Here is an 8,428-nt window from a genome sequence, read left to right as displayed (position 1 = left end):
CTAGCAGACCAGGGAATTACCACTGACACAGTCAGAAATGTAGGTATCCTGGTGGGAGCCAATCATATAGATGACTTCCTGTCTACACGACGGACGTTTAAGGAAGGAATTGGTTTATGCAGATCCCCAGTAGGATACATCATAGGCAGCAGGATTCCACCTGAATTCCCTGCCATGCCAGATAGAGGAGAAGCTGTCCCCATGATAGCTGGGGGAGTAGTGATAATGAGTACCAGTATACACGATGAACCGCCAGGGAAGCTGAACCAGGTAGGTAGTGACGAACACTCGGCCACCTTGGGAAAACACTTTTACAGGGTACGTAAAGAGGGAGATAGATTGCCTTTAAATCCAGGGAACCTCGTAACAGTGGGAGGAAAGGCTTCCAGGGCATGTGGGCCACTGGGTGGGAAAGTACGGAGCCGCTCAGTCAAGGCTAGACATGCGAAAGATGTTAAAGTTAAGGGAAAGGGTGCTAAGACCACCGGAACCAACAAGTTTACACCCCCAGAGGTCCACACAGGGGAAACTGGATGGTTGAAGTTAGACCGGAGTCTGCTCGACGAGAGTGGCCGGACGGCACTCGTGTCCAGGGTCAGCCATGGGGGCTTGCGGAAGGTGAACTTGATTTAGACTTAGCGCCTACCTTCGCCAGCGGGAGGATGTGGAAATTTATTTGGTCCAAATAGTTCCACAGCTCAGATCCAGCATGGCCGTTGGGTCGGCTGAGCCAGGCGGCCCTTAAACCCTCCCAAACAAAGCATTCTCTGGTTGGCAGTTGTTGGTAAGCTTATTTAATTTATAGATTTACTCTTCAGGGAAGGAGTAGGTAGTTTTACTGATAGTATATTAATATTAGGATTATTGAGGCATCTGTAGATAATAATAGTGTAGACCTAAGACCTTAACATAGGTAGTAATAGGCCGATAATGTAGGCAAACACTAGAGTAAGTTAGCTAGGGAGAACTGGCAGCCCTAGTTTGAACGAAGAGACGAGGGTCTGGAAGAGGGACCAGCTCGTTCTTCTTACGACAGACACCAACTGGACAAGACGTGCCGTGATCAGCAGACGGCGCCCCCACGTGTCTTCACATCTGAGACCTGGGGAAATCTGGTAGAGGCACCTCGATGTACCATAGATGACCTCCTCCATCAGCCCATACAGTAAGACAAGATCTTCACTTTTTCCCGTAGGTTCTGGCCAGTGTCTTGGGAGATCGTGGGTGAGTTTTAACTGTGGGCTCGGTGTGCAACAGAGAGAGCATGCCCAGTAAGTACCAGTGTCTCAGAGCCGTCTGAAGCTAGTGTCTGAGTCTGCATAGTTATACTAGGGGATACATACCCTCTTGGATATAGGAATTTCTGAGGTGCAGGCAGGACACTAATTACGATTGAATATTGCAGGAATTAATGCTCCCGGTTGCACGTGGTTTCTGAGGGGGAGTCCAAAGGGGCTAAGGCTAGCTTGGGGAAGTGAAGATCAGGATATATGCTGCAACACCAAGTAAGTTAGTCCTTTATACATGCATGTAGACTAGGTTTCTTGCAATACCAATCATTTGTGAAAATCTGTCCTATAAGCCACGTGTGAGGCTGAGGTACCCACCTCAGAACTCGGTGTCAACAGAGTTTGCCAGGGTAGGCGACTCACTTGGAGGCAGTCCACACAAATTTTCACACCCGGGGTGGCATCTTTGGTGTCACCCCTATGAAATCCAAGGGCGGGGGGATAGGGGTAGTAAACTCCAGTTACATCACTGCTACATGACCAGTGACTAATGTTTAGCAATGATAATGTTTAAAGGCCATAAATCGAACTTTATTAATGATAAAATAAATAATCGTAGTATTATTAAGAAAATATAAACTCAAACAACACTTTGAGTACAGCCAATAGATCCTACAATTATTCATCTTCAACAATAAAAAAAAAAAATTGAAAAATAAAGAAAAAACACTAGTTCCAATTTGACCTTGAGTACAGGTAACATCTCAAAGAATCTGATATTTCATTTCCTTGCCTCAATCCTGCAAAATCATCTATTACATCATCAAAATCAACGATTTTCCCTATATAGGCCTATTTGTACTATGTAATCCTATAATAGGCTATATAGAAACAAAGAATTTTTCTCTTAGGTTGCTGCAGCATGGTTTTGGTCATTAGTGTCACCTTCTTTAGAGGCTCTATGGTGTCACCCCTTATCACTCGGGGCGGGCCGCCACCCCCGCCCCCCTTACGACGCCTCAGACTAAAGTAATACATAGCATTAGAAATCTTCCTTATGAAGAAAGATTGAAGACTCTTAAATTACATTCACTTGTTAGACGAAGAATGAGGGGAGACATGATAGAAGTGTATAAGTGGAAGATGGGTATTAATAAAGGGGATATTAATAAGGTCTTGAGGATATCTCTCCAAGAGAGAACCCGCAGTAATGGATTTAAATTAAACAAGTTTAGATTTAGAAAGGACATAGGAAAGTATTGGTTTGGAAATAGGGTAGTTGATGAGTGGAACAGTCTACCTAGTTGGGTTATTGAGGCTAGGACTTTAGGTAGTTTCAAATTTAGGTTGGATAAATATATGAGTGAGAGCGGTTGGATTTAAGTGGGACTTCCAAATGAGTGGATAGAGTTATCAGAGCTTATTTCTTGGGTAGCATTGAAAATTGGGTTGGGCAAATGTTTTGTTAGTGGGATGGATTGTAAAGGACCTGCCTAGTATGGGCCAACAGGCCTGCTGCAGTAATCCTCCTTTCTTATGTTCTTATGTAAACAATTTTTTCTCGTGCCATCGAGAAGGCAGGCTCGATACGACTTATATTGTCAATGGCCCTGATAAACCCAAGAAAGAAAGAACACGGCTCTTCAACTTCTGCACCAGGCTTCGTCCGGTGTGGACGCCTCTCTCTCGCCTGTGTATCAGTGACAAATTTCCACCGTTCTCTCTGGGACGCTTGTCCTCATCTATTTTGCCCGCCTGGCACTCTACAGGAGGGGCACCAGTTCATCAGCTAACTTTTAGCCAGCTCCATTTTTTTTCTCCCTGCGGAACATTCTTTAACGGTCTTTGGTGGGAAGCCGGTTACTGAACTCAGGTGGGAGTGTTGGCGTCCCTCTCTGTTAGGTCTTGGCAAGGGGGTCTATTTGGAAACTTCCAGTTTCTATCTCAAAGGAACTTTTGTTCCTTTTCTTTCATCGCCCAGCCTTGGGTAACAAATTTTCCTCGTACCATCGAGAAGTCGGGCTCGATACGGCTTATGCTGTCCATGGCCCTGATAAACTCAACATAGAAAGAAAGAATATAGAACACGGCTCTTCAACCCTGACAGTCTTTAAACCCAACAACAACAACAACATCACCACCTTCAACTGACGCTTTTTGGCGGAGGTTCTTCCACCGGACACCGGAAAGCAAAGCTTGACTCAGCTTAAGCTGTTACTGGTCCTGGAAACCTCAACAACAACAAGAAAAACAGCTTAACGGTTTCCAAGATTTAATTAACAACAGTTAGTGGAGTCATCTGGGGAAAGAGGAGGAAGACCTCAGCTGAGCTACACATCTGGAGAGTAAGTTTGTGTCAAGGCTACGTAAGTAAGGTTGTATTCATGGCACACGTCTTAGGTTTTTACAGTTGTCCTTCCCTCGGAGAAGGTACCTTGATGCTGATGAGATGCTCTTGATCAAAGGAAGTGGATCTGTCCTCTGCTTCCATGGATCGAACCAGAATGTCTTCCAGTCCCAATTCAATTCAATTCAATTCAAGTTTATTCTATAATGGTTACAATATGGGGTTTACAGGTTTTGGGTATTGTGTGGTTTACATGTTATAAAATACTAATTACAGAGGGGGCCACTAGGACACCTAGCATGGCTAGGCATTTCGAGCAGACTTAGATTAATTCTTAATTCTTACAGATTATGGTATTAAGGCTAAGTGACTACATCATAATTTGTGAGTTTAGCAATGTGAATGCTTCTGTAATGGCACAATACAAGGTGTCTATATTGGAGTATCATAGGCAAACTTATGACTAGTTAGGATTCATTATTTTAAGATTAAGATTGGTGTTTCTGTGTTTATAGTCAGTGGGTGAGTGAGTGTAATTGTGAACCACCAGGTGGTTATCATGTGGTTAGTTGTCGGGGTGGATCAGGGAGATAAGATGTTTTCTAACTGTAGTTTTGAAAGTGATAATTGTGTCTGCAGTTCTAGAGTTTTCAGGTAGGGTGTTCCAGATTTTAGGTCCTTTGAAATACATTGAATTTTTGTAAAGGTTTAGCCGAACATGGGGAATGTCATAGAGATGTTTGTGTCTGGTGTTATGCCTGTGGATCCTGTCACAACTATCAAGAAAGCATTTTAGGTCAAGGTTAATATTGGAATTTAAGGTCCTGTAGATATAGATTGCACAGTGGTAAGTGTGGATGTTCTGAACAGGGAGTAAGTTTAGATCTATGAAGAGTGGGGGCGGTGTGTTGCCAGGGATGGGATTTAGTGATTATTCTTACTGCGGCTTTTGTTCGGTTATTATTGGCTTTAGGTGTGTTGCTGCAGTTGAACCCCAAGCACAAATAGCATAGGTGAGGTATGGATATATAAGTGAATGGTATAGTGTGAGAAGGGCAGTTTGCAGCACGTAGTATCGTATCTTGGAGAGGATCCCCACCGTTTTGGATACTTTTTTTGTTATGTGTTGGATATGGGTGCTGAAATTTAGGTTGTTGTCCAGGTATAGGCCTAGGAATTTGCCCTCATTATGTCTGGCAATTAGAGTGTTGTCAATCTTAATGTTAAGTTGCGCAACACCTGCTCTGCTACCAAACATAGTATAGTAGGTTTTGCCAGTGTTAAGTGTAAGTTTATTGGCTCTCATCCAAGTCGATATTTTGAGCAGCTCCTCATTAACAATGGTGTTGAGGGTGGCAAGATTAGGGTGGGAGATGACATAAATCGTGTCGTCAGCAAATAGAATGGGTTTCAGGTGTTGGGATATGTTTGGAAGATCATTGATGTAAATGAGGTAGAGCAGGGGTTCAAGGACACTTCCCTGTGGAACTCCAGTATCAAGTGGCCGTATTGATGAGGCTGTGTCTTTAATGGTGACATACTGATACCTATTAGAAAGGTAGGATTTAAAATATGCAAGCGCATGGCCTCTTGTACCATAGTGGTCAAGTTTGTGGAGTAGGATGCCATGGTCTACTGTGTCAAACGCTTTTCTTAGGTCAATAAAAATTCCTAGCAGATATTCCTTATTTTCCAGTACTGTGTAAAGCAGGTCTAGCATTTTTATAATTGCATCATTAGTGCTTTTATTTTTCCTGAATCCAAATTGGCAGGGGTTGAGTATGTTTTGTGACATTATAAATGAATATACATGTAGTCTCCTGTGCACTAGTTTCTCGAAGATTTTGGATAGCAATGGTAAGTTTGATATTGGCCTATAGTTGTTTACGTCTGTAGGGTCACCACCTTTATGTATTGGTGTAACCCTTGCTGTCTCGAGTAGTGTCGGGAAAGTGCTAGTTTCTAGTGACTTGTTAAAAAATAATGTAATAGCATGCGAAAGGACATGGGTTGCTCGCTTGTACAATAATGGTGGGAAGTGAGACAGATTCCACGAGTTATTTTTAAGTGACTTTATGATCGCAGCGACTTCCATGGGCTCAATTGGTAGAAGATAGATGGAATTTGGGAAATTCCCATCTAGGTAGTGCCTGGCACGGGCATTGGTACGTGGGATTTTACTGGCGAGATTAAATCCTGTTTTTGAGAAGAAGCCGTTTATCTTGTTAGCTGTGTCAGTGGGATGCAGTGGTGTTTCATGAGGTTTAGTTAGAACAATATTCTTGTTTTTTTTCAGTTTGTGGGTCCCCAGAATCTGGGAAAGTGTTTTCCAGGTCTTTTTTATATCTCCTCTTGTGTCAGTGAATCTGCTGGAGTAGTACAGTTGTTTGGCTTTCTTTGTTAATTTGGTGAGAACTGTTGAGTATTGTTTAAGAATATCTTTGTGTATTAAGCCCTGTCTATATTGCTTTTCATATTGGTGTTTCTTATCAATGGATTTCAGAATGCTGCTGGTTAGCCATGGGCAACCAAGCTGTTTATTCGTGATCTGTTTCGTTTTTATAGGACAATGTTTGTTGTATAGTCTAAGTATTTTGTTAAGAAAAATGTCTGTCCAATTGTCAATACCATTGGCATTGGAGAATTCTGTAAGCCAGTCAACAGTCTCTAGGTCTGCTGTGAAATTCCTTATTGAGGCCTCGTCATGGAGTCTAAATGAAACTTTGTTGTATTCAAGTGGTGGCTTACTAATGTTTGTTAAGAGGAAGGTAGGGTAGTGGTCAGTAGTGCTGTCTGTGATTATCCCTGATTTAAAGGGGGCTAGTATATTGGTCCATATGTGGTCTATTATGGTTGCACTTGTCTCAGTCAGCCTGGTTGGTTTAGTTATTGTTGGTATGAGAAGTGTGTTGTCCATATTGTTGATGAAATCAGTTACAGTCTGATCATCTGGTAGGCCAAGGTTGATATTGAAGTCTCCAGCTAAGAGAAGGTGGTGCTTGTTCATTTGTCTGTTTGTTATTAGTGACTTTAGATTCTCACTGAAGTTTGAGATGTTTGTGTAGGGTATCCGGTATATGGCACTGATTGTTATAGGCGTCTTGAGGTTTTTTACAGTAAAATTAGCAAAAATGTATTCCCCATATTCATCACTAAAGCAATTAGTGCTAATACAAGATAGTTGGTTAGAGTAATAGATTGCAGTACCACCCGCAACTTGGTATGGTCTGCAGTTGTGGATTGCTGTGTATCCTGGTAGTGGGTAGATATCAATTGTGTCCTGCTTAAGCCAGGTCTCAGTAAGAATAATGCAGGAGAAGGGTGTCTTTAGTGACTCAAGGAGTGCCAGGAGGTCATCATAGTGTTTGCTTAAGGACCTGATGTTGTAGTTAAGAACTGATAGACTTTGAGCAGTGTTCAGGATAGTGCTGGCATGTGATGCGGTGTAATAAAGGCAGTTACTTTCCAATAAGTTTTGATTGTGTGTTAGATTATGGAGGTTTAGATCAGGGTCAACATGATCATTCATCTTTTAGGTTTAAATAGTGGTTGTTTATATCCTGTATTATGTGGTGAGTTCTAATACTGATTTCTGTAGTGGTGGAAGGTTTGGATAGGTATACCGCTAAAGCACTTTGGTCATATAGAGTATAGTCACTAATAAACATAATGAAATTGATATTGTCTATGTGTTGTGCTAGAATGAGCTAAAGTACAACTAGGTATAGTTAGTTTGGTGTTGTCTATGTATTGAGCTAGAATGAGCTAAAGTACAACTAGGTATAAACTTATAATATAAAAATACAAATTAAAATGGTACTTGCAATTGCACTAGGGTCTGATAAAAGTTGCTAACAAGAACAAGAGTATAACTAGACTTAAATTGACAAAATAAAATTCACAAATTAAAGTACCAAAAGAATAATAAGTAAAAAATAACAATGGCAATGACTTGGTTATAATGTGATAGTAAGATGGTAGTCAGGTACACAGGTACAAAGGATAATATAAAGGTTGGAGTTGAATATACAAACTTGAAAATTTGGCAACAAAATGTTATGAAAAGTATAAAATAATGATTAATGTACAAAAGTAAAATTGACTGGTAGTAAATATGGTGTTTAATAAAATTTTAGTAAGTAATAATGATTACAAAAAAAGATTAATTAGCAAAAAAAAAAGTGAAAAAGTAATGTTTATTTCAAGTATTAAATTTTAAGAACAGTTATTTGGATTCAATATTGCACAGGTAGTTATACTGGAGGTTATTTGGCAGTACAAGGTATTTAAGAGTACTCTAAGATAGTAAATGTGGTAGTAAAACAGGTTATGGTAATTAGACAAGCATTGGTAATTAAATGATGTCAAAAATGTTAAGAGTAAATTGTACTGATAGTAAAAATGGTAATTAATTATTAATTTTAGTAAGTAATATCAGTTAATAGTATTTAAAAAAATTATGAGGTAGTAATATGGACAGAGAAAGTATCAATTCAGCTAATATTTAAGCAAACAATAGTAAATAAGAAAATTACATAAGGTGACTTATGCTTACTAGTAAAATTGCATAATGAGGTAGTTGGTTATTTAATTACTAAGAGATTGTACTATGAAATTTGAACAATAATGGAGCAAAACATACACTACACTACGTAGGCTTTTAGGTTGGACATTGTTTATAGGTAGTAGGTTGGTAGACAGCAACCACCCAGGGAAGTACTACCGTCCTGCCAGATGACTGTGAAACAGAAACCTGTAACTGTTTTGCATGATGGTAGGATTGCTGGTTTCTTTTTCTGTCTCATAAACATGCTAGATAACAGGGATATCTTGCTACTCCTACTTACACTTT

At 40.3% G+C, this 8,428-nt stretch overlaps 1 protein-coding gene across 1 annotated transcript in view; it reads left to right on the top strand.

Annotated features, from left to right (window-relative positions):
- Window positions 1-3,321: 3,321 nt before the first annotated feature.
- The window catches only part of LOC128689965 (integrator complex subunit 8-like), an 80,555-nt gene continuing 75,448 nt past the window's right edge, over window positions 3,322-8,428 (top strand). The window contains exon 1 of the mRNA XM_070088708.1: window positions 3,322-3,574. The gene's annotated coding sequence lies outside the window, so the exon portion shown is untranslated. The remainder of the gene's footprint in view (window positions 3,575-8,428) is intronic.

The sequence above is a fragment of the Cherax quadricarinatus genome, chromosome 25 (genome assembly GCF_038502225.1).
Source record: "Cherax quadricarinatus isolate ZL_2023a chromosome 25, ASM3850222v1, whole genome shotgun sequence".
Taxonomy (NCBI): domain Eukaryota; kingdom Metazoa; phylum Arthropoda; class Malacostraca; order Decapoda; family Parastacidae; genus Cherax; species Cherax quadricarinatus.
This window is presented reverse-complemented; position numbering and strand designations above follow the sequence as displayed.